At 45.4% G+C, this 27,984-nt stretch overlaps 1 long non-coding RNA gene across 1 annotated transcript; it reads left to right on the plus strand.

Annotated features, from left to right (window-relative positions):
- The first annotated feature begins 485 nt into the window (after positions 1–485).
- LOC144672945 (uncharacterized) lies at positions 486–27,867 on the plus strand. Its single transcript, XR_013574217.1, has 3 exons — positions 486–621; positions 22,960–23,053; positions 27,785–27,867. It is a non-coding gene; the product is annotated as an uncharacterized LOC144672945 (long non-coding RNA).
- The last annotated feature ends 117 nt before the right edge of the window (positions 27,868–27,984 follow it).

Genomic DNA, 27,984 nt, shown 5'->3' on the forward strand with positions numbered 1-27,984 from the left:
ATTATATCCTTGGTGAATCCCAAAGATGAATAATCTTCTCAGTGCCATGCCTCTTGCTGGGAGTGTGGCAGAAATTCTGTTTCTTCTCTATAAATTATTCGTCCTTTTTGTCTTTTCTTACTTGCCATATTCTCCATTTCACCACCAAAACATTACAAATCACTTTTGTACAGGCTTGCTTCTATTTGTTAGAACAGAAAATTTGAATAATTTCTCAGTTAACTTATTGTAGTAAATTAAACTCTGGTGAAATTAAATCTTTGGTCTAATCATTCAGCCATTGGTTAATGAAGCAAAGCTAACTAAAGTTCCTTTACTCTCAAGATATTTTCCCCATGATGTTTAAGGATGAGTAAAATGCTGAGTTTGGTTCCACCTGTTTATGTTTGGCATGGAGGCCTCTGTTCTGCCATGTTTTGTTAATATGTTTACTGGTGTGACAATTAGTACCATACATTGTTATAAAACATAAACAGAAATACCTGGAAAAACTCAGCAGGTCTGGCAGCATCGGCGGAGAAGAGCACAATTGTCGTTTCGAGTCCTCATGACCCTTCAACAGAACTAAGTAAAAATAGAAAAGGGATGAAATATAAGCTGGTTAAGGGGTGTTCATTTGATGTGAGTCACAACATAATATACATTTTGCTTTTGTCTTAATGGCCTGATATGCTTCACTTGTTTTGTAGGTGCAGGGCATGTCAGTGTCTACTGCTGGATGTGAGTGGCTCTAAACTTTATTGCACAAGCACTGAGTGGACTTTGGTTTCAAATGAAAGGGTCATTTCAGACATCCGGGATGGAGGCGGCAGCCCTGGCATGAGGTGGAAGCAGATCTTTGGCAGCCTAGCTGAAGGTGCATTGAATCAAGGTGTCCCTGCCTCAATAAAGGATCCAGAGATCTGCCTCCAGATCCTCACCATTCTCCCCACTAGGTTTCTCTTCTGACTCACCACTGGATTCATCCTCTGTGGCCTGTGGAGCTGCCTCAAGATCCCCTTCCTTCTTGCTAGAGCCAGATCGTGAAGAGAGCAGCATGTAATCACTATCAGTGACACCCACTCTGGGTGGTATTGTAGAACTCTCCCTGAACGGTCCAGGCATCGGAAGCGCATCTTCAAGAGACCTATCGTTCTCTCTATCACCACCCTTGTGAAGGCATGACTCTTATAATAACCTGCTCTGCCTCTGTTCTTGGGTAGATGAGAGGTGTCAGAAGCAACCTTTTCAAGGGATAGCCTTGTCGCCCAGTAGCCATCCATCCAGTTGAGCTAGAGCAGTGAACAGCCTTGGCACTTGTGAGTGTCTGAGGATATAAGCATAATGGGAGCTGCCTGGGTACCTTGCACAGACTTGCAGAATCTGGGTCTTGTAGTCACAAACTATCTGCACGTTCATGGAGTAAAATCCCTTCCAAAGGCACCCGGCTGACCCGCTGGCACCTTGATAGGTACACGTGTGCAATCGATTGCACTCTGGATGCGGGGGAAGCCCAGTAATCGCTGCAAACCCTCTAGCTCATTCAGCCTCGCTGGCCTCGTCCGTATGGTAAAGAATAAAGGTCAGTACCTGCCTGAACAGAGCTTGATGCAACTGTGGACAGCTGATTGGGAGACTCCACAAAGATCCCCCACTGACCCCTGGAAATAGACGGAGGTATAGAAGTTGAGGGCCGCTGTGACCTTCAGAGCCACTGGCATGGGGTGTCCACCCACACAGCCGGAGCTGAACTCAGGCCCGATCATCTCACAAATGGAGATCACAGTCACCCTGGAGAGGTGAAGCCTCCTTCGGCATTGCACCTTGGACATGTTGAGGTAACTGCATCGCTGCTTGTAAACCCTGGCAACAGGACTGTGACATCTTCTGTGGCCCCTTCCGTCTAGGACTACCCATTGGGCCTGCACCCCTCCTCCCCTGGAAGCTGCATTGGGACACCTGGCCTCCTCTCCCTTCTGCCCCTCTCTTCCTCCTCAGAGGAGGTGCCTCCAGCAGAGAGCACAATCCCCATTACCAGGGTAACAGAAGGCTGTCTGATACCTGGAAGGGTCCACACGGTCTGAGTCCTGCGGGGGTCTTGGAGCAACCAATGAGTCCTGAAATGAAGCCTAGAAATGCTAAGACTGAAGCTCAGAACAGGGATGAAGCTGTCAAGTTCAAATAAGCAACCAGCAGCAAATTATCTCCTAAACTGCTCACTACTCAGAATGGCAATCCTGCTGACCCTTTTTATCCCGCCCTTGGATGAGATTTGATTAAAAGTGGGCTGCCCGTTTTGCCTGTGCGACGAGTATGAAATTATACAGGTAATGTAAAATCGAGTTCAATTAGCTTTTTAATGGCCTTAAGGCATTAATGGCACTTTAGTTGTTGGCAGGCATGGCTCCAACGCCCATGCGCGCCCACTGACCTGAAGATTGCTTATGTGCACGATGACATCAGGACACTCGCCCGACATCATCTAGTGCTATTTCACATTCATTCGGGTCAGGCGTGCGCTCACCAGCGAGACGTAAAATTCTGGCCGTAGCATGTTTCAATGATTCATCTCCATAGTCTCAACAATAAATGTAAGCATGAATTGGCCATTCAACATATCACATACTCCAATGATTGAATTGATTTACCAACATACTCAGTTATATACAATGAGATGAGAGATTTTCTCATCAACTGAAAATATTTCACTTTGTCACATAGTCACTTAAGTATGATGGATGTTTTCTGTCACAAATAGGATGTTGTCAACCATCAGGTGTGGTCTCATTGGACTCATGTTCTTCACCTGATGTGTCGTGTTCTTCATCTATGATGTCAATGTTGGAATCTGATTTGATGGCTATGAATAGTGTTTTCAGTGCTTTGGAGAATGGTGCATTCCATGTGATGATTTGTGAACTGCATTTAGCAGTGATCATTGGTCCTTTTGGGTCAGTCACAACAAATGGTTGGATGTTATCAGGGGTTCTTTGCTTTCCAACATGACCATCATGTTTCTAAAGCACTTTATCTCCTGGATTTAGTGGTTTAGCTCTAAATTTCATGTTTCGATTCAACTGTTCATGATCGCGTTAGCAAAGATGCTGATTATTGGATCCTTGGGATAGCTCAGGAAGATGTATGTGCATAGGATGTGCAAAAGTGAGTGTAGCTGGTAGTTTTCCAACAGTCAAGTGAGGAGTTGCTCTGTAATACAGCTCTTGCTTCCATGACTTGCTCTCAGCTGTAGCTATTGGTATCACTTTTTTCAAATTACACATAAATCTCTTGACTTCTCCATTAGCTCTTGGCCAACAGGTGTGATCTTCCGATGAGTGAAACCTCGATAGTTCACAAATTTACTAATCTAATTGTCGTTGAATGGGGGTACATTGATACTTCTCACCGTTTGAGGAATTCCAAACAATGCGAAGACCTTGTCAAGCTTTGGGATGGCTGCTTTCATTGAGGTAGACACAACTATTTCTACAACTAGGAATCTGCTGTAGTTGTCAGTGACGACAAGTAGGTCTACAGGTCACCAGTCTACAGGTCTACAAAGTCAACACTAACCTCAATCCATGGTCCTGGAGGTAGCGCAGACATCATGAGGGTTTGACATTGTGGTTGCTTGACATGGCAAATGCTGATTGAACACAAAATCAATCATATGGTCTATTCCTAGGCAATACCTTTTCCCTAAGTTGTTTGGTTTTGACAATTCCCTGATGACCTTCATGCGCTAAGTTGACAACACACTCCCTCAATGATTGTGAAATGATAATGCAGTTGTTGCATGACATGAGGTCAGATGCAGTTGCAACAATAAGCTCATTTTGAACAATGTGAAGACTTTGTGAGAGATATCATTTTGTAGACTCTCTTTCGATCACGCCTTCCCAGTTTCCTGATTCCATGGCTATCATACATAGTTGTAATGCCTCATCTTGTTAGTTGCCGCTTTGATGTTGGCTAGTTTTAGTGACTTAAGCACTTCATTTAGGCCTATGCGGCTGAGATGTTGTTTGTTGCTGGTATACGTAGGGATCGCGTGTGTGAAAGCAATCATGTGCAGATACGTTGCTGTGTGAAAACTGATTAGTGTGTCAGATGCTCCAGGGACAATATAAAATACAACCTTCATTTTTACGTCTTTGAATGAGATTACCATTTCAAAAGTCCTGAGAATTTTAGTGCTTCAGTAGTGTTGTAAGGAAAAACGTTCTCATTCCCTGGTTTTCACAGAATGAGGCGATCCTGAAGCGTCTTGGACGTTTGCAGATGTTCCTGTATCTATGAGAGCATCTACATCTGAGTAGCTAGTGGTTACTGTCACATGTGGCTTGTTGTTGCATTTGAAAGAGAGCAGCAAAGTATGTTCAGGGTCATCTGCCTCTAGTTTGGCTGCATTCTCTCACCCTTTTACTGTGGTAAGCATACATGGAACCCTTCTGTTGATAGCTGGCAGTTGAGTCTTCCGATGAATGACAAACATGAGCGAAGCAGTTAAGTTTTCCACAGGTTTTGCACTGCTTACCAGCAGCAGGAACTTTGTTCGGTGTGGGTAAGCACTGCCACAGTGGAAGAATTTTTTGGACACGTCGTGACTCTCTTTGTGTGACTGCTATTGCTTTGGTTTCCTGCATGTGACCTATGAACAACGCTTACAGGCGTTGATCTTGGGATGCAGTTTTTGGCAGCCTAAACGTCAATGGCTCTGGAATCGGATCGCAATAATGACCTTACAAGCTCCAGTAGCTCTGATAGCTTTCTACCTTTCTCCATTACTTTCCTGTGTAGTTGGCTGGAGAGGCACTTTGATGATTTGTGTTTTTATTTCCCTTTCTACCTGTCCAACTTCACCAAAGTTACATTTGCTGTTAGTATCCTCAAGTGTGTGCAGTATTGGTTGATTGTCTCATTGGCTTGTTGTCCTGTGCATCTGAAAATGATTGCCTCATATGTTATATTTTACTTTAGCTTAAAATAAGACATTCAGTGCCTTTGTAGTGACTCATAGTTACTTTGCTCAGATGCATTTCGAAAATATCTTCTAATAAAATATCTTCTCCACACCGTCAGAGTGGAAAAGTAATACCTTTTTCCTTTTGTCCTCTGTAACGACAAAACCTGTAATGGCTCCTTCAAAACGCCTCAGCTACCTTTTCCAGCATGGGAATACAGAGGATGGCTGCAGATGTACTTCAAGGATGGGGTAAATTAGGCATAGAAATGACTGCCATTGTCATCAGCAATTGTGATTAAACTTCTTTGTAAAACTGTCCTGATTGTTAAATCTGAGTAGCTTGCACACCTTTGAATACAGCCTGACTGTGTCTATCTGCAGCTTGCAACTTGAAATATTGTTTGCAACTTAAAATGTTTTTTAACTCTGCAAAGATTAGGCAAAACCCTCCAAAAAGATTCATACCTTCTTATTTTGCTTCATCCATGTGAGGCCCCTGGCCAAGTGTGAGCCTTTTGGGGCTTAGAAACAGTTGGAATTCAACTTCTTTCGAGTACAATCACAGTTCTTGGTTTTCCAGGAGTGGGACATGAACCCACAACCCTCTGATTCAAAGGCGAGGATGCTATGGACTGAGCCACAGCTGACAAAGTGCACAAGCAAACAATACGGATCCTCCAATAAACAATCACTCCAATCACTTTCTCCTGCTTCTACTTAAAGTTCCATCACCTGGTGTTATTCTGCATGACAGCTTTAAGTGAACGCTATGTGCAAATTGCTATTTCAAGATATTACAACACTATAGTTTTCATTCAGTTTAAGAGAATTACTATCGCAACCTTTAATGAATCTCTCTGCCAAATTCCTAAAGCTAACTTTGTTATTCCTGATGAGACCAACAAGTACCGTGTCATCAGCATACCTCAGGTGAAAAAACACAGCCCTGGGAGATCCTGTATTCATTAGCGTTGGTTCTGAGTAAATCCCAGAGACTAACACCCGCTGGGTCCTGTTGTGAAGGAAATCACTGATCCAAGGTAGGAGAGTAGGGTTCACATCAAGGTTTTTCAATTTCTTAATAAGCTTGAATTGTTGCATGAAGTTGCAACTTCAATTAAAGTTGAAGAGAAACCAATAAAGGTGGTGTGAGCATTGATACGAGCACACTGAGTACTCTGCCTTTATTAGAACTGAGTGTAACATGGCTACTTCGAGTCAGTACCTCATAACAGAGGTCATCTGACTACAGCAAGACAGATAGACCTTTAGTACATAATTGCATTTTAACCGAAACAAGCAAAGTGTCTAATCTATCTGTGTGCTGTTAGATCAAATGAACCAAGACCAGAACAGTATCATCCACTGAATTATGAGGTTGATAAGCAAACTGTAACTGATCAATATATGGAACAAGAGGATCTAAAAGACACTTTGACACAATATGCTCGAAACACTTTATAACTACCAACGTAAGAGAATCTGGTCAGCAATCATTCAGCTCAAAAGGCCGTCAGTGACTTCTTAGCAACAGGAACAATAATGGCTGATTTCCAACAACAATGACCAGTAAACGTGTCAAACAATTTCTGAAAGACCAGGGGGAAAGGAACTGCCAGCTGATGAGCACATTCTTCAAGAATATTGCCGCTGATCTGATCTTGGCCACATGCTTTCCGCCGGATTCACTCACTTGAATTGCTGCTCTCCACCCATTTGTTTATAGTAACATGAGATCCTTCTAATTCACAAAGTGAAGCCTGCTGCATAATCACAGGTCCCTCAAATTCATCATTTTCCAAACAGCTAAAAAATCCATTCAGTTTATTCACAACATCATGGGAATAGCCTGCAAACTAAGAGGGGTCATTTCTCTTTCTCGATGTGTAGCCTGTCACTTTATGCGTACGCTTCCATGCATCTCTGAGATTATTTGTCCTAAAACTATTATGTAGATTGTCTCTGGACACATCTTTCACATTCTGAATTTCCTTTCTCACTTTCATTTTTAGTTCATTAAGTTTGTCTTGGTGCCCAATACTAAATGCAATTTGTCTTTCCTTCATTATTACTTTCAAATCCTTTGTAATCCAGGGTTTCTCATTTGGGTCTATCTTAATCGTTTTAGTTTGGACATGAAGCTGTTCACAAACGATAATATAATCATTTCTAATGTCTCTGCTCTTACTTATGTCAACATCGTCCAGAAAAAATATCTCAATTCATGTTATCAAAGCAGTTTGCAGGTCTTGAATGGGCCACATTATTCCAAACTTTCCTGACAGGTTTTTTTCCGTTTTTGTCTATTTTTAGGAAGGGGTTGCACAACATTATGATCTAAATCTCTAATCACTGGTCAACTCAGAGACTTGTAAGAATCAGGAAAGGAGAAGAAACATTGTTTCAGTTTCTTGTCCGTACAAGTTGGTTTGCCAACACACCTGGAGTAGTTACGGAGAACATCCCTCAGAGTCAAGTCACAATGATTAATCTCACCTAAGATAATCTTCAGTGAATCTGGAGAAGCATCCATTTCTTTGACTATTTCATAACTCCTAGTGCCTCCTCCATATTATCATCCAGTGGAAATATGCCAGAATAATTTGTACTTGATTGAATTCAGAGGGCAGATAGAAGAGTCGAAGAGCCACGCACAGTAGTTTAATGTTAACAAGGCAAATATGTTTCTTAACCTGAAAGTTTCAGCAGCAATGTTTATTCACATACATCCCCTCCTCCAGATTGATTTGTAGCAGTAGCAGATCCATCTTGGAGATTAAATAGATCATAGATCAAATCCATCAATGTTAATTGCACTGCCTGGGATGTCCAGATTTCAGTGAAACAGAAAACATTCAACTCCCTGAATTCTGACAAAATTCTTTGGAAGTATTGCTGAAAAAAGAGGCACATTAAAGCTTTTCGTTTTGCACTCATGAGGACACTTTGTAAGAATACCAATATAAGGGGATAACAACAATTTATGCTGTTTGTGAAGAAAGTTCTGATTGGTTGGCAAGTGGGTTTTGATTGGTAGAGGCATTGCCATGGAGAATGCACCAGTGTTGGTGACTGACACTTAACTACCAAGCATTATTTGAAATTTAAACCAGGCAGCTTGATCCTGATTGGTCAAGGCATTATCCTGAGGAATGAGTTAGCGAATAGATGTCACTCATTTTGTTTAGCTGAAACAGGTGCAATGTGTGTACATGTTCTTTCTGCCTGCAAAGAACAGGGCCCTATTAATATATGTAGCTTCCAATACACGCAAATGCACCACACTGCAAGCCCAACTGACAATCTTAAATTGGTTGTCAGCATAATTCTTACACACTGAGGATTATTTAGCAAATGTTGTCCAGTCACGGAATCACATCTAATGTTGGACACTGTTTTGAATTTTACCAGCACAGGCTGATTGGATGCAGTCTGTACCTTGCCCATTACGAACAGCAGCTGGAACATGCTGTTTGATACAATCCGCCACTCTTATGGACGTACAGCTACATACCTAGCATCACACTGGCACTGAAATTCATATACCATATTACTCACTTGTTTTTGGCTTGACAGCAGCATCCTGTTAGTGTGAATATCATTTGTGTTGCTACTGCATAGTAGCAGCCTGAAACAGGAAGCTTCACCTGTTGCTCAAATTTTTCAGACACCTTACCCTTCCAGGGTAAGCGGAGGTAGACTGGGTGCTTTTCAGGGCTGAAAGTGACGGCCTTAGACCTGTTCATGAGTTTGTGTGATATACAGCGTGAAATGATCTGTTCAGGGTAGTGATTATCCTGCAGGATGCCTTTGATGCCCCTATTTCAACATCAAGCTTGCAAGGTGAGCAAATCGCTCAGACCCTATTTACAAGGTTGCCAATAAGTCCAATCAGTAGCGAATGGAACCGTAAGAATCGCAATGCTTATATTGACCAGTGAAAGTAGGCTTGCGGACAATCCCGTAAAATGTGTGACAGTTGGTCACCCTGGCTGTCAGTCAAATTAGCAGACACCCAATTGGGTGCAGGCCTACACAGTAGGCGGAACTGTGTCACAGACATAGTGGGGGCATTATGGATGTAGGGTCTCTAACCCTGGGCATTGTAGGATGGGGGTCACAGACGCCAGGCATTGTGGGTACAGATTCACTGACCCTGGGTATTGTGGGTGCAGGTCACTGTTCTGATATGTTGCATGTAAACGGTCACATATCCTCGGTATTGTAGGTACAGAGTCTCTAACTCTGGGCATTGTGGGTATACCATCACTTATTCTCGTCATTGGGGGTGTAGGATCACTGAGCCTGGGCATTCTGAGTGTAGGGTCACTAATTATGGGCATTGTGGGTGAAGGGTCACTGACCCTGTGCATTGTGGGTACAAGGTCACTAACCCTGGGCAGTGTGGGGGTAGAGTCAGTTATCATGGGCATTGTGGGTGAAGTGTCATGGACTCTGTGCATTGTGGGTGCAAGGTCATGAACCCTTGGCATCGTGGGTGCAGGGTCACTAACCCTGGGCAATGTGGGTGCAGGGTATTGACCCAGGGTATTATAGGTACTGACTCACTGACCCTGGGCATTACGGGTGAAGGGTCACTTGCCCCAGCATTACTGGTATCGACTCACTAACCCTGGGCATTGCGGGTGAAGGGTCACTTACCCCAGCATTACGGGACCAACTCACTGACCTCGGCCATTGCAGGGGAATTGTCACTGACCCGCGGCATTACTGGTACCAACACACTGACCCCGGACACTGCGGGTGAAAGGTCACTAACCCGCAGCATTACGGGTACTGACTCACTGACCCCAGCCATCGCGGCTGAAGAGTCACTGACTCATGGCATTGTGGGTACCAACTCACTGACCCCAGACACTGCGGGTGAAGGTTTACTGACACATGGCATTCTGGGTACAAATCACTGACCCTGGTCATTGTGGGTGAAGGGTCACTTACCCTGGCATTCTGGGTATCGACTCACTGATCCCATCCATTGCGGGTGAAGGGTTGCTGACTCGCAGCATTCTGGGTACCGACTCACCAACCCTGGCCATTGCGGGTGAAGAGTTACTGACTCGCGGCATTCTGGGTACTGACTCACTGACCTCGGCCATTGTGGGGGAAGGCTCACTGACCCTAAGTAGACATCGACTCCTTCAGGATCTCAGGAGTTTCAAATGGAACTGAAGACTATGAATTCGAGTTTTATGGAAGCAGCTGGCCATTTAAGTCATGAGCTGCCCCCGCTGAAGTAGGATTTTTGTAGGCCAAGAGGTAAGTTACCCTTTTGGATCTGTTCCAGGGACACCTTCAGGGGTTGGTCCTTTGGAGGTGGTCAGGTGCCTTTTGGAATTGTTAAAAGTTGCCATAGATGTGTGTAAAAAGTGCATAAACTCATCGTCCGGCTCTTTGGAACTGTCAACAGACCTTTGTTGATCTTGACGATCAACTGTCAATACTGTCAGAAGCACCTATCAAAAGGACCTGTCAAAAGTTACCTGTCAAAGGGGGCTGTCACTCTATCAAGGCATTTAAAAGTCCAGCCCTTTAAATTTTTGGTAAACAATATCTGAAATGTTAAAAACATTGTTTCCTTATGGGTGCAGGGGCATAGGTTGGCATGAAGAGTATATGGGGCCATGGGAGATGGGTACATGGAAATAGGTTGGAATGGAGGGTATGGGGTGGGTGGGGGGGCATGAGTTGGCATGGATCGGGCATGGGGTGTGCGTAGAGGGTGTGTGAGGGGTGAGGGCCGGAGGGATGATTTTTGTTTCATTGTTTTTTCCAAACTTTGACACAGTTCAGGAACAAGAGACAGGGCTTCAGGCCAGCCTGCCTCTCCACCCACTCTGCGGGTGATGGGCCCAAATCCAATTTCAGGAGGTCCCAGAGGGGAAAATGAGAATTTTTGACACAACAATTTGTTATGATGTGGAAAGCACTGCCAAATCCAAGCCACTTGCTCAGCAAAAAAAGTTTTTCCTCACCTTAGATTTCCTCTGCCCTTTCATCATCTCCCTGCATGTTTTTTTCCTTTTCAAGTATTTATCCAATTCTATTCTGAATCTGCTTCTACCACTGTTTCAGGCAATAGATACAGATGCAATAGGATCTTGCAAAAGGGAATTGGATAAATATTTAAAGGAGAAAAAGTCGCTGAATATCAGGGATGGAGCAGGGAATTCAGACTATCTGATTGCTCTTCAAAAGAACCAAAGCATATTCGATGGGCTGAATAGCCTCCTTCTGTGCCATACTTTTCTGTGATTCTATCAGAGTATCATGGGACATGGAGAAAAGGCAGGTAAATGGAGTGAAGATGCAGATCAGCTATGATGTTGTCACTTGGAGCAACAGGCTCAATGGTGGAATGGCCTCCTGTTCCTGTGTCCAATGTTCTGATGTAAGAGCTGTAAGTGAATTGTAGGAAGCTGTGTGATTTCCAATATGTCTCAGTCGAAGGTTAGTGTCTATATGGATGTTCAAATTAGTTGTAACTGTGGAAATAATGAATGTGCAAAAGAAAGGCAGAATATTTGAACTAAAATCTTCATTTAATCTTGCAGTCTGGGTTAAAATTGTTAGTCAGTAATCTAGATCAGGACAATGACAGCCCTAGAAAGATGAAATACCTCAGCAGGATTCCTCCTGTGCTGTGCACTAAGAAGGGTATTAGGAAATGACTGGTTATATTACCCAGTATTTACAGCAGTCATATGACATCGCCTGCCCATTATTTTAACAAAGGTTTTAACTAATTTCAAATAAATGATGATATCTAGGTGACAACATAGAACTATTAATGACCAGATGTCATGTGCTAAATACTCCAGACTTTTCCAAAGAAAGAAACATAGAACTCAGCAGGTCTCTGGGATAGGTGCCATTTAATTAGCTGCTTTGGACACTCACAGCCTGAGAAAAAGCTACAGCCATTTTGCATAGAATCAAAAGAATGAAATCCCATTTCCATTGTGTCATTCACCACCTCAAGATGCCCCAAAATACTTCACAGCCAGGGAAGAACATTCTGAAGTGTGATCACTGTTTTAATGGAAGAAATGCAGCAGCAAACTATTGCACAGCAGGATCCCACAAGCAGCAATGTGATAATGGCCAGGTAAGCTTGTTTTGGTGAAGGCTGAGCAATCAATATTGGCCAGAGAACCAGGAAAAACTTTTCAGCTCTTCATGAAATGGGGGCTTTGGCATCTTTTATGTTCAACTGAGAGGCCAGACTTGTTCAACATGTCATCAGAGAAACGTCTCCTCTTTCAATGAAGCACTTATTCAGTACCAGCATCAGGAGTGTCATATCATAAGATCATAAGAATTAGGAGCAGGAGTAGGCCACTCAACCCATTGAGCCTGCCCCACCATTCAATAAGATCATGATTGATCTGATTGTGGCTTTGATTCCTGTCTGGTCTGTCCCCCATAACGCTTGACTCCATTGTCAATCAACAATCTGTCTAACGCAGTACAAATATATTCAATGACCCAGCCTCCACTGCTGTCTGTGGAAGAGAATGCCAAAGATTAATGACTGGTGGCTTCAGTCTCTAGATTAGGACTTGAATCCACAATCTTCCGACTCAGAGGGGTACTGTCAAACACAAGTAGAGAAATCTTGCTTCTAATGGAGTTTGAAAGAGAGACCAATCAATAATCCAGCCATCCAGGGATTCCTGCTGCATTTAATGGTCAGGTGGAGGCATACAGTCAATATTTTGCAGTCACAGGACTCCTGCTGCCCTTCACTTCGGTTTGCTGAACATCGGCCAGAATTTCTGTTTCATTTGGCCTGTCACCCGGGGAAGGTGGTGACATAGTAGTATTGTCGCTGGTGGTCCAATGGACTGATAATCCAGAGGCCCAGGATAATGCTCTGGGGACAGGAGTTCAAATCCCACCACGGCAGATGGTGGAATATGAATTCATAAAAATCTGGAATTAAAAGTCTAATGATGACCCTGAAACTATTGTCGTAAAAACCCACCTGGCTCACTAATGTCCTTTAGGGAAGGAAATCTGCTGTCCTTATCTGGTCTAGCCTTACTTAAGATCCACAATAATATGGGTGACTCTTAAATGCCCTCTGAACTAGGGCAATTAGGGATGGGCAACAAATGCTGGCCTAGCCAGTGACGCCCACATCCCATGAAGGAATAAAAAACACCAGAGATACTCCTGAAGAAATCAGCTGGAGGGAATATTGACCCTGATAGGCTCAGTGGGGAGGTTACTGGTCAGGAGAGAGGCCCCAGTACAAACTCTCCAAGTCCCTCACAGCTAAATACCAATAATAAGGTTTTGAGGAACAATACAAGAGCATTAACTTACTCTAACCTGAGATTCTCCAGATAATGTAAAGAGTTGGGCCTTTCAATTGATAGACCATCACCTACACCTATTCCAGTGCATACTGTGAGGCCAACATGGAATCATTGGAGAGGCACAAGCAAGGGGGCTGGAATTCAAAGGGTGGGAGTTATGTTACAGTTGTATAAATCTCTGGTTAACCCACATCTGGGGTACTGCATTCAGTTCTCCACACCTCAGGAAGGATAAACTGGCTTTGAAGAGGATGCAACATATTGAACAGAATGATAATGTGGCTGAAAGGATTAAATGTTGAGAACTGATTGAATAGATGAGGCTTGTATTCCCTTGAATATAGAAGATTACAGTGAAATCTTGTCGTACCATTATTAAAAGAGTTGATAATGTAGATGGAGAGAAACTATTGCCTCTAGTGAGGGAATTCAGAACAAGAGGGCATAACCTATTAATTAAAACTCGGTTGTTCAGGGGTGATTGCCAGGAAGCACCTCACACAGAGGACAGTGGGAATTTAGAGCTCTCACTCCCAAAAAGCTGTTGAACAAATGGAGTTAAGATGCAGATGAGCCATGACTAATTGAATGGTGAAACAGACTGGAGGGCCTGAATAGCCTCCTCTTGTTCTTCTGCCATGCATCTTCCATTGTCATCAGCTGTGCCTTTGTATTTTCAAAGTTTTACTTACCCCACTTTTTTTTATTTAGGTTACCGAGAGGGTCCCTTTGTGTCTGCCAGACTCTACCTCTTGTTCATTCAGCCTTCATTAACACTGCCGCATACTCTCCCCCTGACACCGTCTGTGTATCTCTCACTCTGCCTATATATATAAATTGCTGATGGATTGCTCATTCCTCAGCCTAGCTCAAGTTACGTCAGTAAAAGCACAGCAATCGCATTTTTAAAAAACCAGCAGAAATGTCCAGGAAACGGGCATAATTCCCAGAACTGAGACAGCTGATGGGCACCTTTACTGAAGCAGTAGAAACCCCCTGGAAGCTCAATGAGCCTCCTTCACTCCAGGGGTTTCCAGAGGCCAGCTTTACCCACACCTGATCCCCCGTGTGGAGATCGAGGATGACATTTCGCGTGGAGAGCTGGGAACTGTCCCTGGGCAGGACACTGTGGATCAAACTAACTTCTTGCCCATTCTTCATCAGGCTCACGTTGGTCTGCAGGCCTCGACCTGGGAGTGAGGAGAAGCTGAAGAAGTAAGGCCACACTTGGGACAGGTGAACTTGCCGGTCTCTGGGCTGTAGGCCTTGCCCCTGTTCACGTGGACCAAATCATACACAATGGGATCCACTGGGGTCAACACATGGTTCATGGTGGAGCGTTGGACTTCGAATACAACATCAGTGTCTGAAAGACAGAAAATGCCCCTTTAAATACATCATGACTGAGGTTACCTTCCAACATTGAGGTTCTGAGAACCAGTACCAACACTACTGTTAGAAAGTGAGGGGAAAAGAGCAGGTGGACAGAGCATAGAGAGAGAAATAGTTCCTCTGGTGGAAGAATTCAGGATAAGGGGAACAAAACCTTCAAATTAGAGCAAAAATTACAGCCAGCTACTGTTCCTATGATAGTTTCTGCTTATTTAGTCTATTTCCATTGGCCGGAGGGTCAATAACCAAAGAACATGGGTTTTAGCTGTTTTACAAAAAAGAGGGAGGTGAGATTTTTTTTGTACGACAAGTTGTTATCATCTGGAATGTGTTGCCTGAAAGGGTGGTGAAAACGCCACATGGATCACTCATGGCACAGGCATGCTGGGCCAAATGAACTGTGCTGTATCATTCCATGATTCATTTGTGAAGTAGGAGAAGTGTAGATGAAGTGTAGGTACTCTAATTGACAGGATTTGCTAAGTTGTTTTTCCTAGAGATCTGTTTTGGGAAACAATATTTATTAATAACATGTCAAAACTTTTTGTCTTGCACTCATCAGGACATTTGCAAGAATGTCAAATGTAAAGGGAGCAACAATTTATACTTCATGAGAAGAGAATGCAAGTGTGGACTCTGGTTGTTAGAGGTGTTGCCATGGAGAATGCACCAGTTAAGTTATGACTGACAGTTAACTGCCAAGCTTTGTTTAAATTCAAATCAGGCAGGTTGACTCTGATTGGTCAAGGCATTACCCTGGGGAATATCCAACATTAGATGTGATTCTGCAATTGGACAACATATGCTAAACAATCATGAGTGTTCTAAGAAATACACTTACAACCAATTTAAGGTTATCAGTCGGGTTCGCAATGTGGTGCACTTATGCATGCTAGAGGCTACACATATTAATACACAGGGCCTTGTTCTTTGCAGACAGAAAGAACATATTGTGCCTGTTTCAACAGAACTAAATAGGTGACAGCCATGCCCTGGTTCATTCCCCAGGATTCATTGCTTCTATACAGTGTATAGTGAGCATGGGAGTTCCAAAGCTTGGGATGGGGGACATGAGGGGCCAAAAGAGGCAGGTGAGGACCCTTACCTTGGTACAAGGGGCATAAGGGGTCATAGAGGATGGTTGGGGGGCATAAGGTGGCATGATGGGGCATGGGGAATGTGTGAGGGCTGAGAGGATGTGAGGGGTGGGGGGTCTTTCTGTAATGTTTTAACTTGGGATAACTCCTGTAGCACCATGGCCTTTTAAACAGCCTGCCTCAGAATCTGGCAGCCTCTGTGTCTGCTTCCAAACATTTTCTTGGGTCAGCCTGCCAACTCTAGTCCACACCCACCATCCCACAATGAAGATCTTTATGGGCACTTTCTTCTGAGGCGGCCTGGCCAAGCCGGAAACTTTCCTGACTCTTGTTACCCATCTTGAGGATGAAAACCCAGGCCAATATGAGGGCATTAGAGAGGGTGCAGAAAAGATCTACAAGAATGGTTCCAGGTGCTACAATTATGAGGCTTATAAGATTGTTATGTTTTGGGTCTGCGCCTTTAAATTTAAGATAAAATGAAGAGGGTCATGAGACCTGTGATGAAGTCTGCCTGCTAACAGGTCAGTGTGATGGGCTGCTGAAGATAAAGGAAGATCTAGTTTTCTTTACTGGGAGAAAGGTTCACAGTTGCAGACAATGGCGAAGGCAGCTATGATGCCAGTGGATAGACTGTGAGTCTCCAAGTCATGACCACCATCTCAAGCACAACTAGGGATGGGCAATAAATGCTGGCCCAGCCAGCGAAGTCCACACCCTGTGAATGAATAAAAGAAAAGTGTTGAGAATGTTAGGTTGTAAATGGCTGTGCTTTAAACTGCCCATTTAGTATCAAGATAAAAGAAAGTCGGGGTCTCAAGGATAGCTAATCAACATCTCTACCTAGATACAAGGCCCATGTGATTCACATCGCTATGGTGATGGGCTTTGAAATGGGAAAGAAACAGAGGAAGCCATTGTGATAGAGTCACAGGTTCTCCCAAAATATCAATGTATATCATGGATAGTTTAATCTTCCAAGTTCCATGACAGAGAGAACAGCTGGAGCCAACATTTTTATGATTCACTGGGCCAGAATCCAGGTGGAAGCTTGCACAAAGTTTGAAATAACCAAATTCATGAGGAGTTAAAATGAAGCTGAAAGATTCGCCTAGCTTGTGCTAGAGAGAGGATCTCCAATAATACTTTCACCATGAAGGACAGTTCTAAGGGTTAAAATTACCAGGCTGAGAAATGAAAAGAACAAAGGTAAATCCTTGGGAGCTGGAAATCACATTGGACTGATTTCAGCAGAACTGAATGTCTGCTTAAAGGGCAGTGTAACATAAACCTGTGAAGCCTGTTTCTTTGGTTGCACTAAAAATAAAAAAGGGGTATTTCATTCTGTTGTTTAAAGTATAAGTTGTCTACAAAGGTAGAGTTTAGTCAATAGTTTCTTTCGTTTTTTGTTATAGTAAACATCTTAAAAACGTGAGATCTTCTTGTGGTCACTCAGTGTCAGTGAAGGGAGAGTGATATAGTTCCAGATCAGGATGGTGTGTGACTTGGAAGGGAACTTGCAGGTGGTGGTGTTCCCATGTACCTGTTGTCCTTGTCCTGGGTGGTAGAGGTTGTGGATTTGAAAGGTATTGTTGAAGAAGTCTTGGCGAGTTCTTGCAGTGCATATTGTAGATGATACACATTACTGCCACTGTGCATCAGTGGTGGAGGGAGTGAATGTTGAAGGTGACAGAGGGGGTGCTGAGCAAGGGGGCTGCTCTGTCCTGGATAGTATCGAGCTTCTTGAGTGTTGTTGGAGCTGCACTCATCCAGGCAAGCGGCGAGTATTCCATCACACTCCTGACTTGTGCTTTGGAGAGTCAGGATGTGAATTACTCTCTGCCAGCCTCTGACCTGCTCTTGTAGCCACAGTATTTATATGACTAGTCCAGTTCAGTTTCTAGTCAATAGTAACCCCCAGAATGTTGATAGTGGGAGATTCAGTGACGGTAAAGCCATTGAACGTCAAGGGGCGATGGTTGGATTCTCTCTTGTTGGAGATGGTCATTGCCTGACACTTGTGTGGCACGAATGTTATTTGCCACGTCAGTCCAAGCCTGGATATTGTCCAGGTCTTGTTGCATTTGGACATGGACTGCTTCAGTATCTGAGGATCGTGAATGGTGTTGAACATTGTGCAAGCATCAGTGAACATCCCCACTTCTGACCTTATGATGGAGGGAAGGTCATTGATGAAGTAGCTGAAGATGGTTGGGCTGAGGATACTACCCTGAGGAACTCCTGCAGTGATGTCCTGGAGCTGAGATGACTGACCTCCAACAACCACAACCATCTTCCTTTGTACTAGGTATGACTCCAACCAGCAGAGAGTTTTCCCCCTGATTCCCGCACTGACTCCAGTTTTGCTAGGGCCCCTTGATGCCACACTCGGTCAAATGTGGCCTTGATGTAAAGGACAGTCACTCTCACCTTACTTTGGGAGTTCAGCTCTTTTGTCCATGTTTGTAATGGACACAAGGCTGTAATGAGGTCAGGAGCTGAGTGGCCCTGGAAGAACCCAAACTGGGCGTCAGTGAGCAGGTTATTGCTGATTATGTGCCACTTGATAGTACTGTCAACGGTTCCTTCCATCGCCCTTTATTTTGTATTGTCATTCCATTTTCTTTCTGCCAAAATGAATCACTTCATACTTTTCTGCATTAAATTTCATCTGCCACATGTTCACCCATTTCACCAACTTGATTATGTCCTACTGAAGTTCTACACTATCCTCCTCACAGTTCACAATGCTTGCTATCTTCGTAGCATCACACAAATTTTGAAATTGTGCCCTGTACACCAAGGTCTAGAGAAGTCTTGTGTTGCAGTAATAGTGTTACTACCTCTGGGCCAAAAGCTCTGGGTTCAAGTCCCGCTTCAGGACTTGATGGTCATAGAGAGTGCGTGAATAACATGGCCAAATAGCTTGACCATCAGCCTGTAAATCCTTCCAATATGCTCGATGGCAGGTGGTAAGAGTGGGAGATTTTTCTGGTCAGCCATACTGCAGATGCAATGGCAAATAACTGCAGTACTTTGCCAAGCATCACCATGAACCAATCCAATGGAAATCTGTAGTTGTCAACAGCCTCTTAGACCATGGTTCTTGGAGGAGGTGGAGGAGGACACCAAAGTCTAGATCATTAATATTTTTCAGGAACACCGGTTCAAGATAACGACTGTTAACCATTATTCTCTGTTTCCCGTCACTCAGCCAATTTTGTATCCATGTTGCTACTGTCTCTTTCACTCCGTGAGCTCTAGCATTTCTCACAAGTCTCTTGCGTGGCACTGTATCAAATGTCTTTTGGAAGTCCATGTACCCCACATCAACACAATTATCCTCATCAACCTTCCCTGTAATCTCATCAAAAAACTCAAGCAAGTTAGTTGATCAAGATTTGCCCTAATAAATCCATGCTGGCTTTCCTTAATTAACCCACATTTGTCCAAGTGCCTATCAATTTTGACCCAAATTATCATTTCTAAAAGCTTCCCCTCCACCAAGGTTACACTGATTGGCCTGTAGTTGTTGGGCTCATCTTTACAACATGTTCTGAACAAGAGTATAATGTTTGCAATTCTCCAGGCCTCTGGCACCATCCCTGGGTCTAAGGAAAATTTGAAAATTGTGGCCAGTTCCTCTGCAATTTCCATTCTCACTTCTCTCAGCATCCTTGAATGCATCTTGGATGCTTTACCAACTTTTAGTACATTGCACAGTGTATTTTATAGACCACTAACTAGTGGGAAAGATGTGGAGGAACAAATTTGCAAGGAAATTACAGAGAAGTGCAAGAATTATAGAATACAAACTGGCCTATCCAATACCTCCCCTCCTTATACATTATAAATCCTTCAAGTGTTTAAACTATCTCCTCTTTCATCATGACCAGCATGGATTGGTAAAGACAGGTACGAAGTACTAATTTAATACCTCAGCCATCCCCCGCTTCCATTGTAAATCCCCTTTTTAGTCTCTAATTGGCCCCACTCCTCCTCTCACCACCCTTTTATTATTGATAGGCCTATAGATGACTTTTGGATTCCCTTTCATGTTCAAGTCTCTCCCTTTGCTTCTCATATTTCCTTTTTGAATTCTGCACTGAACCCTTTACATTCAGTCTTGTCCTCAAGTGTATTATCCACCTGGCATCAGTTATAAGCAAACTTTTTCAGCTTCATCTTAATCTCTAATCTTTCGTCATTCTGGATTTGTTTGCCCTACTTTTCCCCTCAGTGGAAATATGCCTTCGCTGTGGCTGAACTATCTCTTCTTTAAAGGCAGACAATTGTTCAGTTACTGTTTTGCCTACCAGTCTTTGATTTCAGTTTATCTGGGTCAGATCCATTCTTACCCCATTGTCTTTCCCCCATTTAATTATTCTTCCTCTGGATTGTTCTATGTCCTTATCCATAGCCAACATAAACCCTATATACAATGATCACTGTCTCCTAAATCGTCTACTGACACTTGATCCACTTGGCCCACCTCATTCTCAAGAAGCAGGCGTAGCAATGCTTCCCTTCTCATTGGACTGGAAACCTACAGGTTCCATAAACACATCTTCCAAACCCATGACCACTACCATCTACAAGAACAAGGGCAGCAAGTAGATGGGAACACCACCACCTGGAAGTTCCCCTCCAAGCCACCCACCATCCTGACTTGGAAATATATCGCCATTCCTTCACTGTCACTGGGTCAAAATCCTGGAACTCCCTCCCTAACAGCACTGTGGGTGTACCTACACCACAGGGACTGCAGCAGTTCAAGAAGGCAGCTCACCACCACCTTCTCAAGGGCAATTAGGGATGAGCAATAAATGCTGGCCTAGCCAGCAATGCCCACATCCTGTGAATGAATAAAAAAAAATACTGCTTCAGAAAATTTTCCAAAACATACTCTAGGAACTCTTGTCCCTCTCTGCCCTTTACACTACTACTCTCCCAGTCTATATTCAGATAAAGTCCCCAGTATAACTACTCTATAAGTCTTGCACTTCTCTGTAATTTCCTTGCAAATTTGTTCCTCTACATCTTGCCCACTAATTGGCAGTCTATAGACTACACCGAGCAATGTAATTGCACCTTTTTTGTTCCTCAGCTCGAGCCAAACAGATTCTGTCCTTAACCCCTCTGGGACATCCTCTCTCTCTAGCACGGCAAAATTCTCCTTAATCAATACTGCTACCCCTCCTCCTTTCCTTCCTTTCCTGTCTTTCCTGAACAACTCGTATCCAGGAATATTTAATACCCAGTCCTGCCCTTCTTTGAGTCAGGTCAGCATTATTTCCACAACATCATATTTCCACGTGACAATCTGCACCTTTAGCTCAGCAATCTTATTTATCACACTCCGTGCATTCACACACATGCACAGTAACCTTAATTTAGACTTTATTATTTTTCCTCTTTCGCTGGACTGACCCAACACCTCGCTATTTCCTACTCTGGTGCGATCTGTCTTTCCTAGCATTTTGTGCACCTTGGTCTTCCTAGATCTCCTCGTTCCCACATTCCTGCCAAGTTAGTTTAAACCCTCCCCATTGGCACTAGCAAATCAGCCCGCAGGGAAACTGCTCCCAGCTCTGTTTACGTGCAACCTGTCCAGCCTGATGGGTCCATCTCCCCCAGCCCTGTCCCAATGTCCCAGGAAACTAAAACACTCCCTCCTGCATCTTCTCTCCAGCCACACATTCATCTGCTTTATCCTCCTATTTCTATACTCTCTAATCGTGGTACCGGGAGTAATCCATACATTACTACTTTTGAGGTTCTGCTTGCTAGCAACTGACCAAGGCTCCTTAGACAGCATCTTCCAAACCTGCGGCTTCTACCACCTCAAAGGACAAGGGCAGCAGATAGATGGGAACACCACCACCTGCAAGCTCCCCTCCAAGCCACTCACTTTCCTGACTTGGAAATATATCGCCATTCATTCACTGTCACTGGGTCAGATTCCTGGAATGTCCTATCTAACAGCACTGTAGGTGTACCTACACCACATGGACTGCAGCGGTTCAAGAAGGCAGCTCACCACCACCTTCTGAAGGGCAATTAGGGATGGGCAATAAAAATACTGGACTAGCCAGTGACGCCCACATTCAGTGAAATAATTTTTTAAAAAATCCTACCCAGCTCCCTAAACTCTGACCACAGGACCACATGTTCTTTCTATCTATGTCGTTGATACTGATGTGGACTCTGGCCACTTGCTGTTCAACCTCCCCACTCAGGGTGCTCTGCAGCCATTCAGTGACATCCTTGACCCTGGCACCAGGGAGGTAACACACCATCCTGAATTCATGTCTGTGGCTGCTTTCTGTTCCTCTAACTATTGTGTCCTCGGGCTGGCATGGACAAGATGGGCTGAATGGCCTCCTTCTGTGCTGTAACTTTTCTATGGTTCTATTGGATCTCCTATCACTTCTGCTCTTCCAATCTTTCTGCCCCCCTGAGCCAGCAGTGGTGCCCCGGACTTGGCTCTGGCTGCACTCCCCAGATGAATCATCTCTCTCATCAGTATTCAGAATTGAACACTGGTTGGAGAGTGAGATGCATTCAGGGGTGAAATTGAGTGATTTTAGAGTGGTGGAATTAGGCAGTTTTATTGATGGGACGAATCTGAGGTTGGAACTCATCTCAGGGTTAAATCTGACACCAAGCTTGTGAATGATCTGGCTTAACCTCAGACAGTTGTTAGGGAAAGGGATAGAGTTTGTAGTGGGGACTGAGGATAATGGCTTTGGGTTTCCCAATATTTAGTTGGAGGAAATTTCTGCTCATCCAGAATTGATAATTTAGTTTACTAATTTAGAGACAGTGGAAGGCTTGAGAGAGGTGGTAGAGAGCTTAAGCTGGGTGCCATCAATGTACATGTGGAAGCTGAAGAGTTTTGGGATGATGCCACCAAGGGGGCAGCATGTAGGTGAGAAATAAGAGGGGGCCAAGGCTAGAGTCTTATAAACATAGTGGCATCAGGGATATATCACAGTATCCTATAAAAACACACCACCTGGTAGCATCCAACAGCTTAGACATTGGAGTGAGCAAAGCAAGGCTGCTGGGAACATCAAACTCACCCATTTTTGAACCTATATTTGAACTAGTATAATGATGTTGTCTCTACTACCTTTACTGATAGATTATTCCAAACACATATCTCTGATCTTCTCTCCAGGGCATGTTCTTCAAAGCAAGGCTGTGTCTGTGCTTGTCTCAGCTTCTCTGGGACACAGCTTCAAACCCTGTCTGGAGAGGAATGGGTCTCACAGGTATTTGTAACCACAACAGCAATTTGCATTTGTATAGCACCTTGAAATAATTCCCAGTAAAATCAGACACTACTGAGTGGAGTGATCAAGAATTCTAATCAAAAGTAATAATGTCGACTCCGGGTATCTCAATTGAAACAATTTAATTCAATAACTGTTTTACTCCCACTATTGGTTTAGTTTGCCCTGTTGAAATCATCGGTTTTCTTTAGAGTTTTTAAAGAAAATCTATTTGGAACCTTAGAAAAATATTAGTTGTTATGCATGACAAAAGGAAAAAGTAACTTGAGGAAGGAGGAATAATTAAAATTGTAACAATGACTATGCTCATTTACTCAATTGATGCTGTTCAACAAACTTACTGCTGTTAACTATCTGAAACAAGGTGTAATAGTGTGTTGTAGTGTAAGGGTGTTCAGCAGAGCAAGGCTCAGTGTGAGACAGGAGAACAATACTGCCGACAGTATGATGCAGAGAAACACATGACAGTAGACAGGAGACAGAGGCTAGAATTTTACGGTCGGCTTGCGGGGGCAGTTAGGAAGCTGACCACCACCCACGATCGGATTTTACCCAGGCGGGCCAATTCAGGCCAGCCCAGTGTAAGACGTGACCATGGCAACAGCGAGAAGGGGTGGGTGGGGGCAGGAGCGGGAGCTCAATGTCCGCCAGGTCCAATGGTGACCTGGCAGCTGATTCAAAAGCAGCTGCAGCAGCCATGCGAAGACTGCCAGTGAAGCAGACACACCTCATGATGGAGCTCGTAACTGGTGAACACGGCAGGCGGGAGGGCAAGTGTCTCGCTGCCCTCCTGGAAGAGGTGGCAGCATGGAGAGAGATCCTTGTCCCCATGGACGGGAGGAGGAGGCCCCCCCCTAAACCTCATCAAAAATGCCTGAGAGGGGTGGCATCCAGGGTGAGCTCCCAGGATGTGGTGAGGTGCACATGGGTGCAGTGCTCTAAGCGGCTCAATGATCTCCTGCGATTGGGAAGGGTGAGAACCGTGTTAGCATGCGTCACTTAGCACAGCAATTAGGAGCTGCCCACCCACCTTGGACCTCAGAGGTCTTAGAGTGTGAGTGACAAATGTCAATGAGGCAGCATCTGGGCAAGGGAGTGACCCTTGGCTGCTTGGAATGAGTGTCTTGTGGCTCCAGGGTCACGAATCGGCTGAGCCCTGCGAGGTATTCCTCATGTGGGGTTGGCCAGGCTGTGATGGCAATGCAGGAACAGGGTTGTCTAATCGATGCTCCTCTGTCCTTTCAGGAGAAGACATCCCATTACAATGCCAAGAAGCTGCGTCTGGCGGAGGACTGCCCCACCTACTCATCCTAACTCGATTATGAGCAGGAGGCCATGGAGCTGGAGAGGCGCCATGCGCCTAGGTCAGCCGGCCGCGGTGAGTTTGGGGCGTCACGGGGAGATAAGAATGCAGTGCACTGAGGTCAGAATGTTTATAATAGCAACCATTCCACTGTAGTCTTTATATTGATGTGAGCCTTGAACATGGAACCCCCATTGATAATGGAAAGACGAGGGCACCCTGATTTGGGTGCCAGGCATGCACAGTAACTGTGTAATGACTTCAACTAATGACATATCCTTGTTCTTCCTTTCAAGCTCACCAGCAGCCCATCAGGGTGAGGAGCCTGAAGGCCCACCACTGACCCCAGAGGACAGCAACCATCAAAATGCACCTGCGTCACACCCTCTTAGCCTAGCAAGTGCCTGTGCAGATACCAGCACCTCAGTGGGCATTACAGTGGTGGCTAGTATCTCGGTGCACATCGGTGAGGGCACTTCACACCCGCTTGAGATGCAGACAGAGACAGGGCGCCTGCAGTCGGAGGACTGCTGGGGACCAGGAACATGCTCAGTCGGTGGCTGATGATGAGCCTCTGGAGTCGTCCCTGAGGCAGCAGATGCTGTAAGTCCAGCAGGGTGTGTGGGAGGATCCGGCAGTGATACATGAGGGAATGCGTGCCATGGTCTCCATTAAGGAGGAGTCCATGTGGAGCATGAGCAATGCAATGAGCCTCATGGCTGAGTGCACTGCCTCCTCCATGGAGAGAATGGCAACTCTCATGGAGAGGCAGCTCCAGGAGCTGAATCGGGGCTCCTGGGGATGTGCTCGGACCTGCAAGCCCTCACAGTGGCAATGACCTCAGTTGGTCACTGTCAGTGTGGGAGATGGATTGGGCACCCAGTATCCCAGCTAGGTGCCCATCCATCAATGGTGAGCAGGGAGGTCCAAAGTGACCTCACATTGGTGCACAAGCTGCTTGTCATCTCTGTGGGCTCCTCTCAGGGCGCTCCGGATGAGGGCAGCAGCTTCTCCGCCCCTCTGCCAGTGACCGTGGCATCTGGTGAGGCTGCGGCCACTGGGGAGATGCCAGCCATGGCACTGGCCGCTCCCTTCCAGGCGGGGCCAGCACAGGCTCCACAGGCCAGAGGACGCCCGCCAAGGTCATCAAGGCCAACAGGACAGCCGAGTGAGCAGGCTGTCTCCAATGCCGGTGCCAGCGAGGGGGGGAGCACCTAGAGCCACTGCACCCACAAGTGAAAACTTAAAGCACCTTAATCACAACATGGGCTTATTATTGGTGATATTTTTTCCCAACTTTTATGTTAAATATTATTTGGTGTGATGGATAACACCTATCAGATTAATTTGTATTATGTATGCCAGGCACCAAGCATTAAGTGTGTTTCTGTTCAACAAGCCTCTGGGTGCTTCATCAGGGTAACCCATGATGTTATGAATGGCTTGTTTGTCATTGAACTTTATTGAAATGGCACATAGTGCATGTTGGTCACCAAGCAAATGTTCCTGTCATGTATCGAGTATGGAGCCTGCAGCCCTGGCATGTGGTGCTTGTTCATCTTTGGTAGGCTAGCTGAAGGAGCATTGGATCAAAGCATCCCGGGTGTTCCTGCCTCCCTGGAGGTTGCCCAGGTCAGCATCTATCCCCTCAGCGTTCTCCTGAGCGTGCTCATCCTCGGACTCACGACTGGACTCATCGTCTGTTGCCAGAGCAGCTGTGTCAACATCTTCTTCTTCCACTGCGTCCCCGCTTTCCAGTGCCAGATTGTGGAGAGCGCAGCATGCAACCACTATCAGTGACGCACGATCTAGGGGGTACTGGAGTGCGTCCCCGAATGGTCCAGGCATCGGAAGCGCATCTTGAGAAGGCCGACGGTTCTCTCTACCACCGCCCTTGTGGAGGTGTGGCTCCTACTGTACCGCTGCTCAGCCTCTGTTCTTGGATGGTGGAGAAGTGTCATGAGCCACCTTCTGAGGGAATAGCCCTTGTCACCCAGCAGCCATCCAGCCAGCTGGGCTGGAACACTGAATACCCTCAACGCCTGGGAGTGTCTCAGGGTGTAAGCGTCATGGGAACTGCCAGGGTACCTTGCACGGACTTGCAGAATCTGCATCCTACGGTCACACACTATCTGCCTGTTCATGGAATGGAAGCCCTTCCTGTTGACGAAGGCACCCGGCTCACCCGCTGGCGCCTTGATGGCCACAGGTGTGCAACCGATTGCACCCTGGATGAGGGGGAACCCAGCAATGGCTACAAAGCGTCTGGCTCACTCTGCCTGACTGGCTTCGTCCGTGCGGTAGTGAATGAAAGTCAATGCACACCTAAACAGAGCGTCTGTCACCAGCTTGGCACAAGTGTGGACAGCTGATTGGGGGAATCCACAAAGATCACCCACTGACGCCTGGAAAGAGCCGGAGGCATAGAAGTTGAGGGCCACTATGACCTTCAGTGCCACTGGCATGGGGTGTCCACCCACACAGTCAGAGCTGATCTCAGGGCTGATCATCTGAAAGGTGCAGGTCACTGTCTCCCTGGAGATGTGGAGCCTCCTTCGGCACTGCACCTCAGACATATTGAGGTAGCTGCATTGCCGCCTGTAAACTCTGGCAGCAGGATAGTGGCATCTTCTGCAGGCCCTTCCACCTTGGACTTCCTGTTGGCCTTGCGCCCCTTGTGCCTGCGCCTGACCTCCCACATGTCCCTCCCCTGGAGGCTGAATAGGGACACCTGGCCTCCTCCCCCTTCTGGCCTTCTCTTCCACCTCAGAGGAGGTGTCACAATCCCCATTCCCAGGGTAAGGGAAGGCTGTCTGATACCTGGAAGGACCCAAGTAGTATGACTCCTCCGGAGTCCTGAACTGAAGCCTCTTATTTCTGTCAAAGCAGCTCTGAAGCGAAATGAAGATGTCCTGTTCACACAAGCAAGCAGCAGCAACTTATAAGCTAAAATACAAACAGCTCTCATTAGCAAGCCCACTCACTCCTCTTATCCCACCTGTGGATGAGGTTTTTGAAAATGTGGCCTACCCGCCTGCCCATTGCGCCCGTGCAACACCGTGAAAATCGCACGGGCTATGGAAACTCCGAGACAATTGGTGTCTCAAGTGCCTTAACTGGCCTGGCCTCCATTTTCATCGCATGCCCGCCTGGCGAAATATCGCGAGGGTGCGCGGTGACGTCGGGACACGCCCGACATCATCGCACGTCATATTACACTTGGTGTGATGGGCACGTGCCCACATGCTCCACGTAAAATTCTGGCCAGAGTTGTATGGAGCGACTCGAGTAGAAGTCAACATGAAGTTAGCTCCTAGTTTGGGTTTAGTCTTGTATGTATCAAAAAAATTATGTGTTACCAATAAATACTACCGTTCAACCTTATAAACTTCTGAACCCCTTCATAGGACCAAATGAACAAACCCTTACAATATGTGTCATGTTCAGAAACACGAGGAGATGTTGTGGAGGCATGTGACTGGTCCGGGAGCAGAAGCACCTGAAGAAGCGTTTGCAGTTCATCATCCAAGAGCTGGACCTGGTTCTGATCATGGTGGACATCACCTCTTACTAAAGTAAGGTGCAGTAGGGAATTCAGGGCCAGAGT

This window comes from Cetorhinus maximus, unplaced genomic scaffold (assembly GCF_964194155.1).
Source record: "Cetorhinus maximus unplaced genomic scaffold, sCetMax3.hap1.1 HAP1_SCAFFOLD_162, whole genome shotgun sequence".
Classification (NCBI taxonomy): domain Eukaryota; kingdom Metazoa; phylum Chordata; class Chondrichthyes; order Lamniformes; family Cetorhinidae; genus Cetorhinus; species Cetorhinus maximus.